Below are 23,256 nucleotides of genomic sequence, written 5' to 3' on the forward strand. Positions count from 1 at the left end.
GTAAGTACCATAATTTTATGGGTCATAAGACGTCTCAATATTTTCTTTTCAGGGATCTTGTCCAAAATTCTATTCATAAGGGAAGACTCAAATTCGGAGAGAAACCCCGGAGCCAGATGTAGATTGACTCCGACCCTCTACAAGTAGCTGACACTCACTACACAAAGCCAAATGATGTAAATATGGTCAAAGTTACTAATGACTTCAACAACACCATCAACATGGCCGAAGTTAATGAGGATTTTATAAACAAGGCTGTCATGGTCAGGGTCTCTGAGTACCTCGACCAATAGTTCCTCAAGAATTTTGTTCAAGAGGCTGATGAAAGTTTCACCAACGGAACCACTAACGATTTCGACCCTGGAGTCACTGAAGATTCTAATTTAATGATGATGATGATAGGGACCAAAGAGGCTACTGATATTTTCATAAAAATGGATAAGGCTGCTGAGGGTCTTAAAATGAAATTCCATAATCTGGACATCACTGAAGATGTCAACGTGGAGGTCAACATGATCAAAGTCCCGCAGGAAACCCCCATGGAAGTTGATGACGAGTGTCGATAAGAAGAATACAACAAATTGGCCTTCCCAAAAGAGGAGGAGACTCTAATGTACTTCCTCCATAGGTGCCAGAGGAAAAAATCAGAAGTCATGTTATGCCCTTGATGCAGTGTCGTGTTCGACAAAAAGGTAGCGCACAATCTTGAGGGAGTCAGGAAGACAAAAGACAAATGGGATTGGAGAGCCCCTCAAGACCAAAGGGTTTTTGAGCCTAGAAGATCTTTCGATCTAAGGAGGTATTTCGACCCAAGTAGAGCTCTGGTGAAGCTTGATGGGATAAGACAAATGGGTCCTACTGTCAAACCTATCTCATTCAAACCCAATGCAGAGGCTTCCAACGGAAAATGGGTGAAGCCATCCGACGACAGAAAGTATGGCCAAGGAAAATGGCAGAACTTCGAAGTAGACAGAGGTTTGTCATTGGCCTACCGTAAAGAATTCCAAGCTTCCAGAAAAGTAGCATACATTTCTGAGAACTACAAGGGGAAGAATCCAATGACAAGGTCCCAATGGAAAAGGGAACAAAGAAAGAGGAAGCCATAGAGGGAGGATGGGGAAAAAGAAAATGCTGAATCCAACACCAACATACCTATCAGAAAGAAGGAGAAAGAGGATTTAAGACTTGTCGAGAGGAAGCCTGCCACTCAAGAAGAGGCAGCCAAAGAAAAATATGATCGAGCGGTAGTAGAAGACGATAATGCATACTGCTATTTATATCTACACCCCACCAATGGTTTTGAATGGGATCGTGAGGTGGTGGGAGAAGATGATGTTGGGTACATAGAAACGTCAAGAGTCGACCCAATAGGTTGGGGAAGCGAATTCAATGATAATGAATAAGTTCGAAGCACTAAAAAGAATTTCGGCTTACATAGCCAAAAGCAAACAGCAGGCGGCCTTAGAGGCTGAAGACAAACACATGGCTGTCGAAGCCAACAAGGAATTTCACCAAAGAAGTCTCGGTAAAGATTTTGATCCAGAACCACCTGATAAGGTTCAAGGTGAAGATCAAGGTCAGGGCTCCACGCCATCTATGATGCCGAGCCTTTGGGATTCGAGAAGGATCCGCTGACAACAAACATCAAGATGCTAGCTCAAGATCCACTTGAAGAAATCAACTTAGGATAGGGGTTGGCGAAAAGGCCAACTTACATCAGCACCAATATCAGCCCTTAACTCAAAGTCAAAGTGATCCAACTGCTGAAGGAGTTTAAGGACTATTTCGCATGGGATTACTGTAAGACCCCAACTTTGACCCTAATATCCCTCATGCTATCTCATCATTTACATTGGCTTTGGGATCACACCTTGATATCCTCCTTACCCCTCATTCATTGGGTTTACATTGGGAGAGATCACCAAACACATTTGATTGTATCATACTTTCTTTTTCTTTTTTTACTAACCAAAATACCAAAATATGTCTATGTATAACTTTGTTTCTTTTGTAGGTAGTGTGTGCATCCACCTATACCTCATCAAGCTCACAACTAGGGTTTGATCCCTTTAGTGCAAGAGACCAATCAAGGAAAGATTCACATTGGTTCTAAATATCATATATGGATCCCCATGTTCTTCATTTATCATCTTGATCAAGAATTCATCAAGAGTTTGAAGCTTGTTTGTCTTGGAAGCCCTAATTCACATGGTTATCTTGTGTAACTTCCTCAACAAGTTTCTTCAACATTTGGTCAAATATTTCAAGGTATACTTCATTATAAATCATCTTATGAATATATGATCCTCCATGATTCCAAAATATCAAGATAACGTCAAGTTTTCAAGTTGGTTCAAAGAGGTTGACCAGAGAAAGTCAACTAGTCAAAGCTGGGGTTCCCTAGACCCTATCTCCTATAATATTTGTCATATGAAAATTATTCCAAGATAAAAGTTACTCTTTATTACATTCCAAACAACTTTCATGTTGGTATCAAGGTCTATTTTTTCTTGGAAAGTCATTTTTTATGGTGAAAGATTATAGGTCATTTTGTGTGTGCCCTAGTTAGGAGGTCAACTTCCAAGGACCATAACTTGCTCAATGTTTATGAGATGAAGTCCATACAAGTTTAATGATAAAATTAAAGATGTCCTCTCCAACTTTTATACTTTGATAAATTTCAAATTCAACTTGCAAGGGCATGTGCTAAGAGGAAACATTATATATGATTTTGGGCCATTACCATTGAACAAGCAATTTTCCTCAACTTCTATAATGCATAAATCCCTCGTGCCTAATCCAAATGATGTCAAATTTGTGACCAAATTGAAGATAGATTAAATAGCTAAACCTTTAGTGAAGAAACCATTTTCATTTGTGTAAGACCCCAATTTTGACCCTAAGATCCCTCATGCTATCTCATCATATGCATTGGCATTGGGATCATACCTTGGCATCCTCCTTACCCCTTACTCATTGGGTTTGTTTTGGGGAGATATCACCAAGTACCATGTGACTGTATCATACTTGTTATTTTATCATTTACTAACCAAAATACCAAAAATATGTCTTTGCATTTGTCTAACTCTTTTGTAGGTAGGGCACTTGATCACCTTTGATCCATCAAGTTCACATCTAGGGTTTAAGACCCTCATTTCTAAGAGCTCAACCAAGGAATAATACAAAATGGCTCTAGGCATCATTTATGAGTCCCCATGATCTTTACATGTTATTTTTATCAAGCATTCTTCAAGAGTTTGGAATTAGTTTGCCTTGGAAACCCTAGTTCATCTGGGTATCTTGAGTAACTTCTTCAACAAGATTCTTCAACAATTGATCAAATATTTCAAGGTATACTCCAAATTTCATCATATTATGCATATATGATCTCCCATGAGTCCAAAAATTCAAGAGAATTGCAAGCTAGCAAGTTGGGTGATGGTGGTTGACCAGAGGAATTCATCTGATAAAAACTGGGTTCCCCTAGACCATATATCCTACAATTTTCATCATATGAAAACTATTCCAAGATAAAAGTTACTCTAAATGACATTCCAAACAACTTTCATGTTGAGATCTAGAGCTAGTTTTGCTTGGAAAGTCATTTTTTCTATTGAAAGATTATAGGTCATTTTGTTTAAACCCTAATTTGAAAGTCAACTTCCCAAGGCCATAACTTGCTCATTTTTTATCATATGAAATATTTCCAAGTTGCAAAATGTAATTAAAGGTGTCTACTTCAACTTTTATGTTTGAAGGAGGAGTTAATTCAACTTTTATGAGGATGTGATATGAGGATACATTATAGGTCATTTTGGACCAATACCTTTGAACAAGTGATTTTCCTCAACTTCAAAAATGCATAACTCATTCATCCCAAATACAAATGAGGTCAAATTCATTATCATTTTGAAGTATTTTTAAAGGGCTACAACTTTTATGAATACACGTTTCTCATTTGAAGCTCACATAAAAAGTTAGCCAAGGTGGAATAATTGAACATATGGTTTAACACTTAGAAAATGTTTTGACATGTTGAAATTTCCAAACTTCCACCTCAAAATTCATCATGATAAATTCTCCAAATGGAAACGTGTTCAACATAAGAGTTGTTCCTCTTGATCTAACCTTTCCAAAGAGTCCAAATTCATTCATTTTGGACAAGATTTGAGGGGTCTACATATGGTCTGAACATGGATGCATCAATTGGCAAGGATCAATCTTCAAACATCAATACACTTTTGCCTTGCATTACAATCCACATTTAGACTTAATTACACTTGCATATGGACTGAATTGAGTAGCTTCATGGGCCTGTACATGCCCATGAAAGCATGCGCTTCACTTTGCCAAATTTGGAAATATTTTGAAAGGTGCAAATAACACTTGCTTAAGCTATAAATAAGAGGCCATTGGCATCAAAAAGAAAACCCTTGCGCACCAACTTTGCCTCCCACACTTGAAACCCTCACACTTGAAAGGAAAACCTGAGAAATTTCATTTGAAATTTGAGTTTGAATCTCACTGTTTGGAGATTCAAAAACTTCAGGATCCAAAACCTTGTACCAATCCTAAGTTACCCCTGCAAGCTTCTTGAGCAAGATCAAACACGAATTGAAGCAAGAGAGATCAAGTTCTGCACAACATTGAAGGTATTTTTCCAGATTTTTCTTCTCTTTGATTCTCTCTCAATTCTCATCAATTCTCTTGGATCCTTGGTTATCTGAAGTCCTACCAATGCAGGTAAGAAGGTTGAGTTGCTTTGAGGTCAAATCGAAGCAACTCAGTTCATGCACCTCAAAATTCAACTCCATGTATCTCTCAATGTACTTGGAGTTAGTTTGAATTGAGGCCAGATTCGTGATCAGTGCCATTTTCTCTTTAAGATCTTGTCCTTCTTTTTCATTTTTATGATGGTGATGAGAGAACCACTCCGGCCAAGGTCATCGAAGAAGATGACCGGTGGTTTGCTCCGGCAGTGTGCTGGACAGGTTCTGAGCACATGATCAAGCCAATGCGTTTTAATTCTGAGCATTTTTTGTGATTACCATCTGTGTGGCGCGCTAACTAATGTACACCATGGAACGCGCGTTTTCATCCACTTAATCTGCCACCTCAATTAATGAGGGAGATCAAGTGGTCCACGTTTTTATGATTAATTGATTTTCATTTTATTTCTTTTATTTTCATTAATTCATATTAAATTTAATATTGATCCAAAAAATATGAGAGTTTCACCAATTTTTTAAAAATAAAATCCTCTTTCATTTTCTGAATTAAAATTATTTTTTGGATCATTATTAATGTTTTTCATGATTTAATTGATTTTTTGAATATTTTTAATTGTTTAAAAATACTTTTAAGTTTCCAAAAATTATGAAATTTTTTCTCCAAGGTCCTTTTACCTTGTTTGACCTATGATAAACCTCATGGCCATTTCTTTGGTGCTTTGATGAGGTTTCAGGAAATTGACTAACCATAATTTAATTTAATGCATATTTTTATTATTTTTAATTGATTAAATGTTAAATAAATTGTGTAGAGCCATTTTAATTGACTTTCTGAGTTTGACTTGTGTTGTTGGGTCTTGGTCAAGGTTGATTTGACTTTGCTAGGTTAAGATCATTGAATTTAGGGGATTGATGTAATGTACATTCCATCTCCCAAAATGAATGAATGATCTTAATTTGGTCAAAGTCCTCCTTTGACCAATTTGTGTTTGATCCATTTCCCTTCCCTCTTTAGCCCATTCCCCTTCTTTATCCATTCATGTCATGGACCTATGATATATCTATATCCTAAGGCTAGTTGATTGCAAAACCAACATAAGTATGGATGAGATTAGGTCCGCCACTTTGCATATTCTTTTTGTGTGTGGTATGTTTCATGAGCATAGTCCATTATACTATGTCTCTAACATGCATTAACACCAAAATTCTATTGCCCGGTCTCAAATAGTTGTGACTTCTACATAAGTCCAATTACGATTGCTTAACATAGCACTACATTTTGACACAAAAGGCATAGCATTCTAGTTAGTGAGATTGTAAATATCCCCTCTTTCATGGTATTGTGTGGAAACTTGGCCTTTTTCCTTCCTTTGGAATATGTCTTGGTTCAAGGATCCATACTTGTGATAAGTGAGTTGAGTGTTCTCCAAAGAATGAGTTAAACAAAAGCAAAGAAAAAGCAATACTAACTTTCTAATTCACTAACAACTAACAGTTAATTTCAAGTCATTTACTTTTAATGCACTTTAATTTTTAAGTCTTATCCATTTGCCATTATTCATACCATTCAAGATGTTTACTTTTATGTCATTTTAACTTTGTCCACTTGGACCATATTTTGTGATATATTGTGTTTGTATATACTTGTTTGATTGTGTGGTATTTTGACCTTAATGTACATAATAAGAACAAAAATCCTAAAAAACATTTCTGTGGACTGTTGGTTTGATATGAGATTATTGGACTTAGAATTTGGGCAACACTCCCTATGCAAAGGACTTGGCCAATGCCAACTTTCATGAAGCCAAGTACTTGTGAAAAGAACATTCATCTGATAAAATATTGAAAATCCATTTGAGTTCATCTGCAACATGATCATTGTGAAGCTGTTATTTTGAACCTGTGTCTCATGCCCTCTCTAAAGTCATCTGATACATGGGAAATCTTTAAGAAGATCATGGAGTTGCTAAGCTTGGATGTGTCTATCTTTATTTGATGCCTTGCTCTTCAACTGGCTATTTGTATATTGATTGTTGTTTGACTCTAAAGTCCAAGGGAATTTTGGGTTTCTATATGACATTCTTGTCTATTGGATTGCAACCCATTGGTAAGATCTTTTCAACTCTCAACTTTTAAATTTATACTTAGGATTAGTCTCTTCATCTCCCCCCCACTTATTTAATTTCAAATCTCCCCCTCTTGTAAAAATCTTCTTTGCTTGTGTTTGTTGTCTTCTAAACTCTGACCATATTACAAACTAGAAACTTTGGCCTTATGCTATTGCATTTTCAAACTCCTTTTCTTAATCAAACTTGTAAATAAACTTAACTATATTTGAATTAAAATTTCAAAAGGCAAAAAGAACTAACACCCATTCAAATCATTTTAGGCCTTTTGTGCCTTTGTTAAACTCAAAGTTTTGTTAAAAGCAATGCACTCACTTTGAAATTGATACCACAAACTACGAGGTTTTAATCCCTCATTTTTATGTTTGTATGTAGGCACAAGTCCGAAGGTCTTGTCAAACACAAAAATATAATTAATGAATTCATTCCTCATCCACATACTCTTTTTATTTACAAACATCATTTGTATAAAAACACATATGCACACAAGAAAGAGCTCCTTAGGAGTACCTAGGACACTTTGGGTGCTAATACCTTCCCTCTGTGTAACCAACCCCCTTATCTGTAATCTCTGGCATTTTATTAGTTTTGATTTGAAAACTTCTTATCTTTCGGTTTTGTTCGTACTTTTCCCTTTTCCCCTGGAAACAATAAAATCACGGTGGCGACTCTGGTTTTATTGACATCTAGCTTATCTATAGCTTGATGATCATGAATTTACCGCTACAATTTAGAGCTCAGAGCAAAAGTTATTCAAGGTGGAAGAAGTGGTCATTTTATTTGGTACTTAGAAAATTTTCAATTATGTTTCATTTCTATAACTTCCACCTCAAAATCCATCCTGATACAAGCTTCAAATGGAAAAGTGTTCAACATCAAAGTTGTTCCCCTTGATGTCCCATTTCCAAAAAGTCCAAGATCACCTCATTTGGACAAGAATTGAGGGACTTGCGCATGGTTCCTTTGTTGGGTTTGTTTTGGCAAGTTTTGAATTCAAGTGACCATTTCCTTTTGCATGCTTACATGTTATTGTTTCAGGATTCATTGTGAACAAATTGGAGTGAGAATACATCATGGCTTAGGCCCAAATCAATGCCCATGCATCCATGCATCAATGTTGCTAAATTTGGCAATATTTTCAAGTGTTTGAAAAGCAATGCATAACCCTATAAATACATGTCCATTGTGATCAGAATAGAGATCCCTTCTGCCCAGGCTTTAAAGCATTGCCTCCCTAACCTCCTTTAAAGGATAAACTTAAAGATTTCACTTGAAATTGAGTTTTAGTTCTCCTTTTGTTTTGAGATTGAAACTCCAATAATCCAAGCCTTTCATTGATCCATTTCACTTCCTGCAAGCTTCTAGAGTCGAGCCAAGGCCAATTGGAACCAAGATCAAGCCAAATTCAATCTACCCGAAGGTGAATTCTCAGAAACTTTAAGCCTTTTATTCTCATTCAATTCTTCACCATTCTCTTTGATTTTTGGTTGTATGAAGTCCTACCAATGTAGGTAACAAGATTGAGTTTATTTGAGGTCAAATCCAAGCAACTCAGATCATGCACCTCAAATTTCAAATCCATGTATCTTTCAATATACTTGGAATTGGATGAATTGGAGGTCAGATTCGAGCTCTTGAGAATTTTTTCTTTAAAACCATATCCTTACTTTTTATTTTGATGGTGGTTTGTGGTGGATAAGTTCGGTGAGGTCCACCGGAGAAGATGACCGGAGCTAGGGCTCCGGTGATGTGGTGGCATGTCTCCAACCATCTGATTTGTTTAAAACATTTTAATCCTGGCCATTCCTTTTGATTACCACGCGTGTGATGCATTGACTCAGGTTCACCACAGAACACACACGCTTGGCCATCAGATCTGCCACCTCAATTAATGAGGGAGATCTGATGGCCCTTGTTCTTTCTCATTTATTGAAATTTTTGCTTTTATTTTTAAATAACCTTATTTTGTTTAATTCATAATAAATCCATTTTTAATCCAAAAAATATGGGACTTTCACCAAAAATGTTTTAATATTTTCCTCTTCCATATTTTGAATTAAAATTATTTGTTGGTGTAAGACCTCAATTTTGTCCCTAAAATCCCTCATGGCATCATATCATATCATTACATTGCCTCAAGGATCATTGTGCACCTTGCTTCCTTCCCTGTGGGTGGGATCTCCTTTTTGAGTGATTCTTGATCACCAAGCATTCCTTGCATTTATATGTCATTGCTTTTCTTTTAATCACTAACCAAAAGTACAAAAATATGTCATCTAACCTTTGTCTTGCAGATAAAGCAATAACAAGTCAAAGCAATTAAAGGCATTCATTGAGCAATAGATGGTGGTCATTCTTGAGATTTGGACCCCACAATCATTCACAAGAGTTCACATGAGTTATGATGTCATTTTTGAAACAAAATCCCAAGTGGTAGAGGCTTGAATTTCATCAAAACACTTCCCAGTCATCTGAAGATCTAGAAAGTCAACTGCAAAGTCAACTGTGGATTTGGAGGTGGGAAGTGATTGGAAATACTTCATTCATGTCCAAAAAAGTCTCATTTGACATTTCAAACACTCACATTGAAGAATTTGAGGTCCAGTCAAAAATTTCCCAAAATAGAAAGTGACCCATAATTTGAACTTTCCAAAAATGGAAGGGTTTTGGACCAACTTCAACTCAATATTACATCATCAAAAAAGCTTCAAATGAAATTTTGTTGAACATGAAAGTTGTAAATCTTTCTCTCCCATTTCTAAAAAGTCCAAGATCATGAGCATATGAGGTGTGGTTGAGGAGATATGATCAAATCATTGCCAAGTATGCATGGGACTTCAAATGGCCATATCTTTTGATTCAAAGCTCCAAAATGAGTGGTTCTTTTTGCAATATTCTCCTCTTGACCTCTAATTTCCAAATCATGCATCACATTACATGAATTATCATCACATAATCACTTTTTAATCCATGCCTTTTTTGGAGGGAAATTGCAAAATTCAAAAATGGTGCATTGTATGGACTTTTTACCATTGCCATTAGATTTAAAAAATGTTTTTAAGTGAAAATAATGAAGCAATTGGTACTGTTCACGTGTAAATGGTACATGCACCATGCAAATTTGGATTTTTGCAAAACACCTTATTATCATTAACCAAGTTAATTATGGATTAGCAAGTTGATTAAGAAGGCATATATATACTCTAATCCTAACAGAATTGAAGGGGGTTAATCATTTTTTCACATTTCTAGATCCAAAACTCTCTCTCACTTAAAATTTTTCTCTCATTCATAATTCCATTTTCTTCCAAATAGCATTGCATTTTGACTTCATATTCTTGTTCCTGAGCTTGGATTTAGTGTATATCAAGTGTTGTTTTGTAGAATTCCTGCAAGGATCAAGTGGTGGAAGTTCATGAAGATGACAATGGAGTTTCTGTTTTGAGCTAGATCTACATGTGTGCAAGCTTCCTTTTCTTCAGCAAACATCATTTCAAGCACTGTAGAGTGGATTTGGATACTTACAAGCTGTGGATCGTGCAAAATCAAGAACTGCTCTTCAAGAGGTTCAGTTTTCGAACTCTTAATTCTTAAATTCATGTATATATTCTGGTAGATCTTGTTCTCCTAGTGATTCTGATCTAAAAATCGTGTGAATTGGTGCATTATTGAGCAAGATATGAGTGTTTAAAGTTTTACATCCATGAATTGTTCTTGCTTGATTCTCTTAGATCTTGATGATTTGTGCTTAAATGAGTGTTGATCTTTGCTCTCCATTGCAAGAGCTTCATGTTGATGTGTTTGTTTTTGAGTTCTGGAAAAATTCTGGAAAAATGTTGAAGCTCGCGCACTGTTCATCTTCTTCTTCATGAAGAAGATGAAGATCTTCTGCCATGCGTCGACCATACAGCAATATTGCGTCGACCGCACAACAACTTTGAGTCGACCATAGCTGGCCTTGCGTCGACTCCTCTCTGGTTAGGGTTTTCTGTGAAACGGCGTCGTTTCACCTTGGCGCCACTTTTTGAATTTGTACAGGGTTCGATCCCTGCTGAGCGCTGATTTTCAAAATCATTTCATATTTTCATCTTTTACCTCTACTTTGCCATGCTTTGATTTAATTTTTCTTCCAACTTAGAAAAATCATAATAAATAGAAAAATGAACCAATTTGATCCTAATTTTTTGCAAAATGCTCCTTATTCTGTCTAGTTTTTTATGATCATGAATTTGCAAGTTGTGCTTGGCTGAAAAAATATTTGTGCTAGGATGATAGATCATATGTCTAATTGTGACCTTGCCTTGCTTATCCTATCATGAAATGCTTGTTTCTTATCCAATGAATCTGAAAATTTGCATGATGAAACTAGACACTTTGCTTGACATTTTGGTGTTGATTTGGTATTTTTACCATTTGTTATTTCTGTTTTATGATCATGTTAATGTTGGTGTGACAATTTGTGTCACACCTTTGCTTGTTCATCTTATGTGATGTGTTTGCCATGCCAAATGATCTCCAATTTCCTTGATTTTTTGTATGATGCATATTGTGGATGTTGCGAATGAGCATGAATTTTCTTGGAATTATTTGAATCATTTCTGATTTTAATTGAGATTTTTCATTCTGGTTGGTCACATTTGAGCTTTAAAATTGGCTTGAACTTCATTTGATCATGAAATGCTTTTGGTATATGATATTGATGTGAGACCTTTTGGATTGTTTCAAGATGTGTTTGAAGTTGATTCATATTAATTTTCAGCTTCTGTTTTGAATTTTTTCTTCATCTTTGATCCTAGGCTTTGACCTAGTGGTTTGCCTCTCATCTTTGAGCTTTGATTTCAGGTTGAACATCCAAGTTACATGGTTAATGATGCTCCATCATTTGAGCATTGATGTTTGTCTTTGATTACTAATCTTTGTGTGTTTTGTAGGTTGATGTTGACTCATTTGAGTTTGACCTTTGGCTTATGCATTGTGTACATTGGGATTGTTTGTTGCTTATTGACTGTTGTTTGATTGTCTGGGTTGTGTACTGATTTGTTTGATGTTTCCACAGGTACATTAGTTGCTTTAAGTTCATTTTGAACTTGATTTTGCTTGGTTTCTTAACCACTTAGGTATAACCTCTAATCTTCATGTAGTCTGGAAGACCTGTCCTGTTATGTGGGCAGGCACCTGTCTGAAGTCCTCCTTAAGAGGCAATGCTTGTGTTTGTTTATCTTTGTGCCAAGCAGGAAAAGTCCTCTTATGAGGCAATTGGCAGATAAAAGAGATGTGTAATCCATCTCCTGCTATTCAGTGTGTCATCCACTTTGCTCACATAACGTGTTGATGCATTGGGGATATTAACCCAAGATCTTATAGAGTCAAATCATTTGTGGAGAAGAGTTCCTACTTTCTGATCTCCCACACTTTCTATTATTCAAAGCTCTCCCAGGCCAGGGATAAGAGCTATGAGGCACACCCCTCATCTCCATTTCATCTGCTTCACCCTAACTCTCAATGTTAGGGTTAAGAGCACAACATACCCCATTCCAGTTGACTTTAAAGTCTAACCTTGCTTGAGCCTAATTGATTGTATATAGTGTGTGCTAATTGACTTGTTTGATTGCTTACCTGATTCATCTGTGCATATTTGTTTGAGTGTGCCTTTGTGCATTTACCATCATTAATTGTACATCATTTCATGATCATTGTTCATATCTTTGTGACACCTTTGTTTGTCCATTGAGGAGTCAATTGTAAGTCCATTTATTGGCAGTTGTTTCCTATGATGTGGAAGGAGTCGAGTGTAAGACCATTTATTGGCAACTTGTTTCCTCTTGCTTAGTGCATTTGTTTTGTCTGTTGTATGTGAGGAGTCAATTGTAAGTCCATTTATTGGCAGTTGTTTCCTATGATCATCCTGTGGAAATTGGTATAAGTCCATATATTGACATCTGGTATCCTTGTCTTGTTTTGTTCCAGGAGATTGGTATAAGTCCATATATTGGCATCTGGTATCCATGTTTGTTTTAGGAGATTGGTGTAAATCCATTGATTGGTATCCGGTATCCACCTTTGTTTGTGAGATTGGTGTAAGTCCATTGATTGGCATCCGGTATCCATTTGCTTTGTTTATTTGCTTATTGCTCATTGCCTATTCCAAAGGAATCACTTGGATCATTTACATATGATTTCAAGAGGTGAACATCTAAGAAGTTTTACATCCCTCATCCTCCCAACCTTTTGTTTCTTTAAACCTCCATTGGCATGTTAACCCAAACCTGAAAACTATTGTGCAAACATTTTGACATGATTTCAAATTAGAAACCTAGGCCTTAAGCCTTTGACTTTTCAAACTTCAATTTCATAAACACTTCTTTTTGAATTAAATTCTAATCATACTTTGACATCTTTTTGTGAATAATCCTAATTGGTAAATCCAACTCATTCAACTATTTTGTGGCTTTGTCCATTCTTGATAAGTTTTCATACATTAGCCATAGGTTTGATTTATCCTAGTTGGTTGATGTTAATCTCACCTTTTGTCCTTAGTGATTGAATTGTAAGACTTCCTTGCTTATTATAGGGTTAACCCCTCACTAGCAAGTTGAAGCTTTTCTCACATGGTGGACTTGTTGTTTGTATAAGGTTGAGTTTTCTCCCGTGGATAACGAAAGACCTTAGGGCTTTTGTTTTAAAATCAATTCACCCATATTTTGGAAATCTTTTATCCGAACTACGGCGTTTTGATCCTTACCTTCCATGGAAAGGTACGTAGGCAACGGGTTCATTCGTTCAAACACAAAAATAATAACTTGTATATTCTTTTCTCATCTCTTCAATTCATGTTTGCACAATAAATATTTCATAAACAAATAACATTTCATTCAACAAGTGTGAAAAGGGCTCCCTAGGAGTACCTAGGATGTTTTGGGTGCCTAACACCTTCCCATTGCGTAATTTACCCCTTACCCCGATCTCTGATCTTTCATTAGTTTTCTATGTGTAAAAATTCTTAGGCTTTTGTTCGCTTTTTAGCCATTCCTTCGGATAAATAAAAGTGCGGTGGCGACTCGATTCTTTGTATGCTTTGCTTTTGGTTTAATCAATAAATCATAAAGTGATGAATACACCGCTACAGAAAAGTGGCGACTCTGCTGGGGAGTATCTCCTTGGTGGTTTTGCCTACTTTTCACCCTTGTTGTATGATATTTGTTTATCTATTATATGACATATTTTTGTACAATTTGGGATTACTGTATTGATTGTAATGATTGAATTGCTTGATATACAATTGCTGTTTGCTTGGTGATCTCTGTGAGATGAGTTCTATACCCGAACTTGAGTGCATCTTAGGATAGGAGAATGGCATAGTCTCGTCGACTTGTGTGGAGTATTCCTTAGCAAGTTGACTTGCGAGTCCGTTCACTTGGTGGAGGTCATGTTGGATTAATAATGTCACACAAGTTATTTGTGGTTAGGCATTATTCTTTTAACATGTGCCTTAGAAGCCAAGGACCTTAGTTTACCCAACCCATCTTGGCCTATTTTTAGGACGTAGTGCGGAGGTCGTTCAGATGTAAGATCTGATGCGATTGTTACGCGATACTACACTCATAAGAGTCTCTCTTGAGAATATTTTTGGAATACGAGTATTCGTTCCTCCGATAATATTCGAAAGATGGGATGATGACTATGGGAACCTCTTGTAGAACATGTTCGGCAGGTTTAAACCCTAGTACACTCCCTTTGGGTGGTTCTTAACCGAGACTCCATGCTCGTGACTCTCAACAAACCCGTGATTCATGGTTGAGTCGTTCAGACATCCTTAATATCAATGGAACTTGGGTGTCGATAAGGTGAAAATCATAATCCACCAAAATGGATGATTGGTATTAAGGATGATTGAGCCGGTTCACGTATTGTTAATATCAATGGAACTTGGGTGTCGATAAGGTGAAAACCATAATCCACCAAAATGGATGATTGATATTAAGGATGCTATGAGCTTTCCCATGACCTTTGTCTGGTGTGCTTTGCTTGATCCTTGAGTGTGATTGTTGCATTCATGCATTCATGCATTCATCTGCATCCATATCATCAAAAAATGAGAATTTTTTTTCAAGGAACTTAAGGGGTTTCTTTGCAAACATTTTCAGACATGGAGAGACAAAGATTTATTTCAATGAGATATTTCCATATGCGACAAAATGATTTATATTTCAAAGTTTGCAAATAAAACCCTCGAGTTCCTTTGAAATAAAAACAAAGCATATGCACAAACACTTCATGCATCATATGCATAAGCAGGTGTTGTTCCCAGCTTCTGGTCTTGTGGTCTGATCCCTGTTGCTCTTCATTTATTTTGAAGACGCACTTCCCGGTACTACACCAGAGCCGACTCTTCTAGATCGATGGATCATTTTGAGCAAGAGAACTGTGAACTCAAAGAGGAATTTGCTAGACTAAGTGCTTTTGATGGATTTATTCCTGGTTAGACACTTTTCTTATTTCTCATATATTGATGCTGAGGATGAAGTTGGATCTCCTTTCCAAGCTTTGTCTATAGCCGAGCCTGTTGAGAAGAGGTCTCCTTCATTTGCTTCCTATCGAGATGCGAAATTGGCCATCGAATGTGGTGCAATGCTGGTTTAGGAAAGATGATCGAGCTTGAAGACAATAAATCCCGGGCTGGCATTGGCTATTCTTCTGGGGTCTTGTAAGACCCCAATTTTGGCCCTAAGATCCCTCATGGCCCATAACATATCATATCATGGCCTCAAGGATCATTGCATACCCTAGCTGCCCTCCTAGTGGGTGGGTTACCTTGTGAGTGTGTTTCTTGATCACCAAGCATGTATTGCATTTGTATATCATTGCTTTTCATATGTTTACTAACCAAAAGTACAAAAATATTGTCATCTAACCATGTTGCTTGCAGATGAAGCTAGCCAGTTCAATACAGTCAAATCAGGCCCTGAGCAATTGATGGTGACCATTCTTGAAGAATTTGGACACCATGATCATTCATTAAGAGTTCATATAACTTGTGATATCATTTGGAATCAAGATCTCAATTGAAAAAGGCTTGAAATTCATCAGAATATGGCCCAGTCAAGAAAAGTCAACAAAAGTCAACTGTGGTCAACAGTGGATTTGATCAGTGATTTGATGATTGGAATTGGTTAAAAAGGTCTCATTCATGTCTATATAAACTTCATTTGGCATTTCAAAGACCAAGGTTGAAGGAATTGAAGTCAGACAGAAAGTTTCCCAAAATGGCAAGTAGACCTGTAATTTCAGCTGCCCAAAATGGAAAGTTTTTCCCCTCAAGATAACTTTATGATACAAGCTTCAAATCAAAATTTGTCCAACATGAAAGTTGAAGATCTTGTTCTCACAATTCCAAAAAGTCCAAGAACTCAAAAATCCCATGTGTGGTTTGCAAGATATGGTCAGATGAATTTCAAAAAAGACCCGTAATCAGGAGGGCATAACTACCACATGGATTGTCCAAATTGCAAGTTCTTTATATGCACAAACTCCATTTGACATGTACTTTCATGGTGCATAATTGGATTTCTTCAAAATTGCTCAATGCAAAAGGTCAAATTTCAACTGGACTGTTAAATGAACCAGGGGCAAAATCGTCCAACTTGTGAAATAATTGGAATTTTTGAGTGGGGATTTTTGCAACACCTCATGAATGGCATTTGAAAATTGTTGGAATAATCACAATATGCCTAGGCCCCATGGTTTGATATCTAGCTTTTGAAATGGACTTGAAATTGCATGACATTACCATGACATGGTGAATTTGCAAAGTACATGGTCAATGGAGAGGGGACTTGTTTCTACACATCATATATGATATTTTGGACTTGCTTGAATCAAAAAATTGAACTGATATGGACTGATTTAGAGAAAGAGCAAAAGGGAGCCAAATTCACACATAAGCTTAATTTCACTAATTCACTATTTTTCATTAATCATAATTATAGTTGTATTAGTGATCCATATATAAGTTTAATCCATAACAGAAATTGAACACTAATCATTTTTCTCAAATCCACAAGAAAATCTCAAGAAACTCTCTCATTTTCTCTCACTTTTTCACATATGGCATATTCACTTTTTTCAATTTTTCACCAATAATCCATCAAGTTTCGTGCTATTTCTTGGTAAATCTTTCATCTGCAGGTGTTGATTAGGAACTGTTGAAAGCCATTGAAGCTCAAAATCCATTGAAACCACACTGTCCAAGCTTGCTCCAAGAGATAACAGTTGGAGATTTCCATCGCTGTGAGCTGTTTGGAGCTTGGAAATTGATTGCACGTGCTTGCTTACGCCTTGCTGCAAATCTGTTTTGGAGTTTCGACGCTCGAATCCAACAAACTCGGCCGCTGCCACCATTAAAGGTTGGAGATCAAACTTGTTAATTCTTGCAATTCCTATATGGATCTTGTAGATCTTGGCATGTAGGTCACGTTAAGCTTCGAATCGTGCGAATCCGTTAGGTATTAAGAGAGATATGTTGAGTTGATTATTTATATGTGAATCTTGTTTCGATCGGTTCATCGTGCATGGTTAGATTTAGGAGAATTGCTTGCTAGATTCATGATCCTGATGAGATGCCGGTTCCAACGGTATAAGGCTTGTTCGATTCGGTGGTCATTTGCTCGTAACCGAATTCGCCGGCGATGAGAAGTACGAGCTGTGCGAAGAAGACGGAAAAATTCTGGAAAAATGCACTTGGATCCTGTTTCCTCCATTTTCAATTCATTTTTTGTGTTTTTGGAGCGCCAGAACAAATCAAGTGCTGCCACGTCAATTATTTGCACGACACCGTTTTGGCTCTGGAGATGCTATTTGCACATTTGCCATTCTGTTACAATTTAATTAAATAAAATCATTATAAATCCAAATAATATTTCACTAAACATTTAGAAACTTCAAAAAATCATATAATCCACAATTTTGATCCAAATAAACTCAGGATTTTTTTGTTAATCTTCTTTTTTTATTTACTTTTTTATAGAATCAAAAAATGAAATGTTGCTTGGTAGAAATTTGAATTGCCATAGAGATGTTCATGATGTATGCCAAATTTCACATGTCTCACCATTTTAATTGTAAAATCACCATACATAATCCAAATTAAATGAAATTTTAGGTGTAGAATCTTGACTCATTTCTGGAATTTTTGGCATAGGTTTTGTAATTTTTGGCCTTCTGGTTTTTGATATATGAATTATAGAACTTGAGTATGATGAATTGTGACATAATTTGATATGCTATATTCCCTGAATTTTTTGCCATGCTTCCCCTTGGCCTATGGCCTTGATTTTTTGCATGTAGCACCATTAACATGTTAGCATTCACTGTGAATTTTTGTGGATTTTTACAATCCATTTCCTAATTGATTAGGATTTTTACCTTCTGCCTATCATTTTTTGGACCTAGCTTGTGTCACATTATTCCCTATGTTGCCAAATCCACATACCTTATCCAATGACCATGAAAATTGATAGGGTAGTTCCTAACATGTTAAGCTATCATTTAGCTTTGGTCCCATCCGTTTCCCATTTACCATCACTGTTTACCATTTAATTGAAGTTGGTGCATATTTTTTGACTTCATTTGATTGTGTTTTTGCATGCCTTGTCATGTTTAATTAATTCCCATAGCTCCACTAGTCCAAATTGCTTGAAAATTGACATGTAGCTTGTTGAATGTCCTCTGTTTAGGATATAATTTTTGTGGAATTTACTGTGTTGTTTTGATATTTTTTGTGATGTGATCTTGCTGGTTGCTCATATGTGGTTTAACATTGCTCACTTTGCCTTGCATGGTGCACAAATTGAAATAGGTGTATAGTTTGGATATGGGACCAATTGGGATCCCTTTGTTATTGAAATATCTTGACTTTGATCATGAATTGGTTGCTGTTTTAAGATTTTTTCTTCTTTTGGACCCTAGGCTAGTCCTAGTGGTCTTATTACTTACATTTGAATGTGATTTTGGCTTTTCAGGTTAAGAAGTTAATGATTAAAGGAATTGTTTCATATTTGGGATTATCTTACTTGACTTGTAAACTAATGTGGCTGTTTTGTAGGATGTTGGTTCATATTGAGCTTTGTGCTATGCACATTATTGTTTGATTATGATTGTACATTGTTGATTATTGTATTGTTGTTTGATTTCGAATGGGATGCTGATTATGTTGGATTGTTTTCAGGTACCCTTTAGTTGCTCAGTTCTCTTAAGAACTTGCATTGCTTTGCTTATAAGCAATTAGCATTGAGGTATAGAACCTTCTTCTTCATGTAGTCTGGAGACCCGGCCCGTTATTTGGCCGGGCAAACTGTCTGAAGTCCTCCTTAAGAGGCAATGCTTGTGTATGTTTATATTTGTCCTAAGCAGGAAAAGTCCTCATGTGAGGCAATTGGTGGAAGGTAGGGATAAGCAATCTATCCCCCACTATTCTGTGAGTCTTCTCCTTGCTCCCATTACATGGTTGTAGCATTGAGATCCAAACCCAAGATCTATCGAGTCTAATTGGGGAAAGAGTTCCATCTTTCTGAACTCCCCCACATTCTTATATTTACATGCTCTCTCGGACCTGAGATAGAAGCAATGAGGCACACCCCTCATATCCTTTCATCTGCTTCACCTGAGCCCCTCAATGGCCAGGTTAAGAGCGACACTTACCTATTACAGTGGACTTTCATAGTCAAACCCTTTTGATTGAGCCTCCTTGTTTGGCTATAGAGTGTGCTATCTGATTGTTTGTGATTTATTACTCATTTGTACATGATTGCTTGCTTGCCTTAGTGCATTTACTGTCATTCATTGCTCCTTGTAGCATGTCCATTATCTCATACCTATGTGATTTGTTTGATTACCCATTGAGGAACCAGTTATAAGTCCCTGTGAGTTGGCATCTGTTCCCATGACATGGAAGGGGTAGAGTGTAAGACCTCATTGGTCACTCATACCCATTGCCTAGTGCATTTACTTGTGTATGTGAGGATCCATTATAAGTCCCTGTGATGTGGCATTGGTTTTCCTATGAGCATACTGTGGAGGTTAACATAAGTCCAGATAGATTGGCGGTTGACTTCCCTGTTTTGTTTTTCTGTTTTATTCTGATGGAGATTAGTGTAAGTCCATAGAGTGGCTTCTGATATCCTTGCTTGTTTTAGGAGACAGGTATAAGACCATTGAGTGGCCTCCAGTATCCGCTTTTATTTAATTTCATCTGTTACCATGTTCATTGCTCATTTGTAGCCTATTCCTAAGGACCCACTTGAATCATCTTCTATATGATTTCAAAAGGTGGACCCTTCTAAGAGGTTTTACATTCACTCTTCCATTCCATTCATCCCATTGTGTCCTACCTTTTCACACATACTTTTAAAACTTGAAATAAGTGTCGTGCAAACATTCTCACTCTTTTCAAATTAGAAACTTGGACCTTAAGTCCATGATTTTTCAAATTCCATTTTGTAAATACTTCTTTGAATCAATCTTAATCATACTTTGACTCCTTTTGTGAATAATCCTAATCCATTAATTTCACTCACTCAAATGTTTTGGCTTTGTCCATTCTTGTTAATCTTTTCATGCATTAGCCATAGGTTTCAATTCTCATTGTGGTTGATGTAAACCTCACCCTGTCCTTAGCGAGTCGACAATAAGACTTCCGTACTGAAAACAGGGTTAACCCCTCTAGTACGTCGAAGCTATCCTCGCATGGTGGATGTTGGTCTTGGTCGAGTTTTCTCCCATTGATAATGAAGAACCTTAAGTGCTATTGTTTTAAAATTGAATCCACTAACTTTTGGAAGTTTTTAGCCGAACTACGGCGTTTTGATCCTTACCTTTGATGGAAGGTACGTAGGCAACGGGTTCATCCGTTCGAACACAAAAATAATTAATTTGTACATTCTTTTCTCATCATCCCAATCATGTTTGCACATCACTTATGTCATAATAAATAATAATTTTGTACAACAAAGTGTGAAAAGGGCTCCCTAGGAGTACCTAGGACGTGATGGGTGCCTAACACCTTCCCATTGCGTAATTTACCCCTTACCCAGACTCTCTGATCTTTTTCATTAGTTTTCTACGTGTAAAACTTCTTAGGTTTTTGTTCGCTTTTTAACCAGTCCTTAGGATAAATAAAAGTGTGGTGGCGACTCTATGTTTATTGTATACTTTGCTTATGATTTAATCAATAGATCATATAGCGACGAATACACCGCTACAGAAAAGTGGCGACTCTGCTGGGGAGCCTAGCATTTCCTTGGTGGTATTGCCCACTTTTCACCCCTGTTGTGTGATATATTATTATTTGTTATTTGACATATTTTTGTACAATTTGGGATAACTGTATTGATTGTAATGTGTGAATTGCTTGATATACAAATGCTATTTGCTTTGGTGATCTTTGTGAGATGAGTTCTATACCCGAACTCGAGTGCACCTTAGGATAGGAGAATGGCATAGTCTTGTCGACTGGTGTGGAGTAGTCCTTAGCCAGTTGACTTGCGAGTCCATTCACTTGGTGGAGGTCATGTTGGATTAATAATATCACACAAGTCATTTGTGGTTAGGCATTATTCGTTCAATCATGTGCCTTAGAAGCCAAGGACCTTAGTTTACCAAACCCATCTTGGCCTATTTTTAGGACGTAGTGCGGAGGTCGTTCAGATGTAAGTTCTGATGCGATTGTTACGCGATACTACACTCATAAGAGTTTCTCTTGAGAATATTTTTGGAATACGAGTATTCGTTCCTCCGATAATATTCGAAAGATGGAACGATGATTATGGGAACCTCTGATAGAACATGTCTGGCAGGTTTAAACCCTAGTACACTCCCTTTGGGTGGTTCTTAACCGAGACTCCATGCTCGTGACTCTCAACAAACCCGTGATTCGTGGTTGAGTCGTTCAAACATCGTTAATATCAATGGATCCCGGATCAGGTGTAAAACCTAAAATCCACCAAAGAGGCTGGTTGATATTAAGGATGTTTGAGCCGGTTCATGTACCGTTAATATCAATGGAACTTGGGTGTCGATAAGGTGAAAACCTAAATCCACCAAAATGGATGATTGATATTAGGGATATGTTGAGCTTTCCCATGACCTTTGTTTGGTGTGCTTTGCTTGATCCTTGAGTGTGATTGTTGCATTCATGCATTCACGCATTCATCTGCATCCATATCATCAGAAAAAAGAAAATTTTCAAGGAACTCAAAGGAGTTTATTTGCAAAAATTTTCAAAACATGAAAAAACCGGGAAATTTTTTTCACCTGATATATCTGATGAGATATTCTCATGTATGATCAAAATGTTAATATTTCAAAGTTTGCATATAAAACCTTCGAGTTCCTTTGAAATAAAAAACAAGCATATGCATAAACACTTCATGCATCATTGCATAAGCGAGTGTTTTGTTCCGGTCTCCCGTCCTGTGGTCTGACCCTGCGATCTTCATTTATTTTGGAGACGCACCTTGTCGGTATTATACCAGAGCCGATTCTTCGAGATTGATGGATCATCTTGAGCAAGAGAATTGTGAACTCAAGGAAGGGATTTTCCCGACATAGTGCTTTTGATGGATTAAATCCCGGGCTGGCATTGGCTACTGTTCTGGGGCGTATGATGAGCAATCTGAGGAAGTTGCTGCTATCATTGAAGAAGATGCAGAGGATATGAGCAACTTTGTTATTCCTGGTGGTGTCTGCCACAATTGGGTCGCTGTGGATGTTCCAACAGTTATCCATAGATCAGAGTAATTGTTCACTTTGTTTAAAACCCTTCTCCCATGCCAAAAGGAGAAGTGATGACATTACTGACAGCATTTAATGCAATGATGTTTTCATTCAATTAATGCATTGTTAAACATTTGTTTTTCCATTTGTTTTCACTTTTTGCTTTTTGCATGAAATCAGTGATCACAAAAAACCCTGAAAAACAAAAACAGCTTTTTCATCTGCATAAATGATTTGCTTGTTTAAATACAAAAGCCTTCAATATCCAGAATCATTATGCAGGGATTTCTAAACCCATTGAACATAATGATCCAACGCCATCTCCCAATCTTGAATTCCTTGTATTCGAAGCAGAGGAAGATGATGTTGAAGGGGATTCCTGATGAGATTACCCGTCTTCTTGAGCACCAAAAGGCTTATTCAGCTGTATCATGAGAATCAGCAAACCAGTCAAACTGGGGCATTACAAATGTAATGTAAAAAAAAAAAAAAAAAGAGAGAAGAGGGTGAAAAATCAAAATGCAATGAAAAATCAGGAAAATTTTTTCAAATAGAAAAAATAAAAGAATGATACCCTCAAGTCCCTAGTTGACTGATGCTGAATGGGTTCAGAGTCGTTATGACCAGCTGAA

The sequence above is a fragment of the Lathyrus oleraceus genome, chromosome 2 (assembly GCF_024323335.1).
Source record: "Lathyrus oleraceus cultivar Zhongwan6 chromosome 2, CAAS_Psat_ZW6_1.0, whole genome shotgun sequence".
Classification (NCBI taxonomy): Eukaryota; Viridiplantae; Streptophyta; class Magnoliopsida; order Fabales; family Fabaceae; genus Lathyrus; species Lathyrus oleraceus.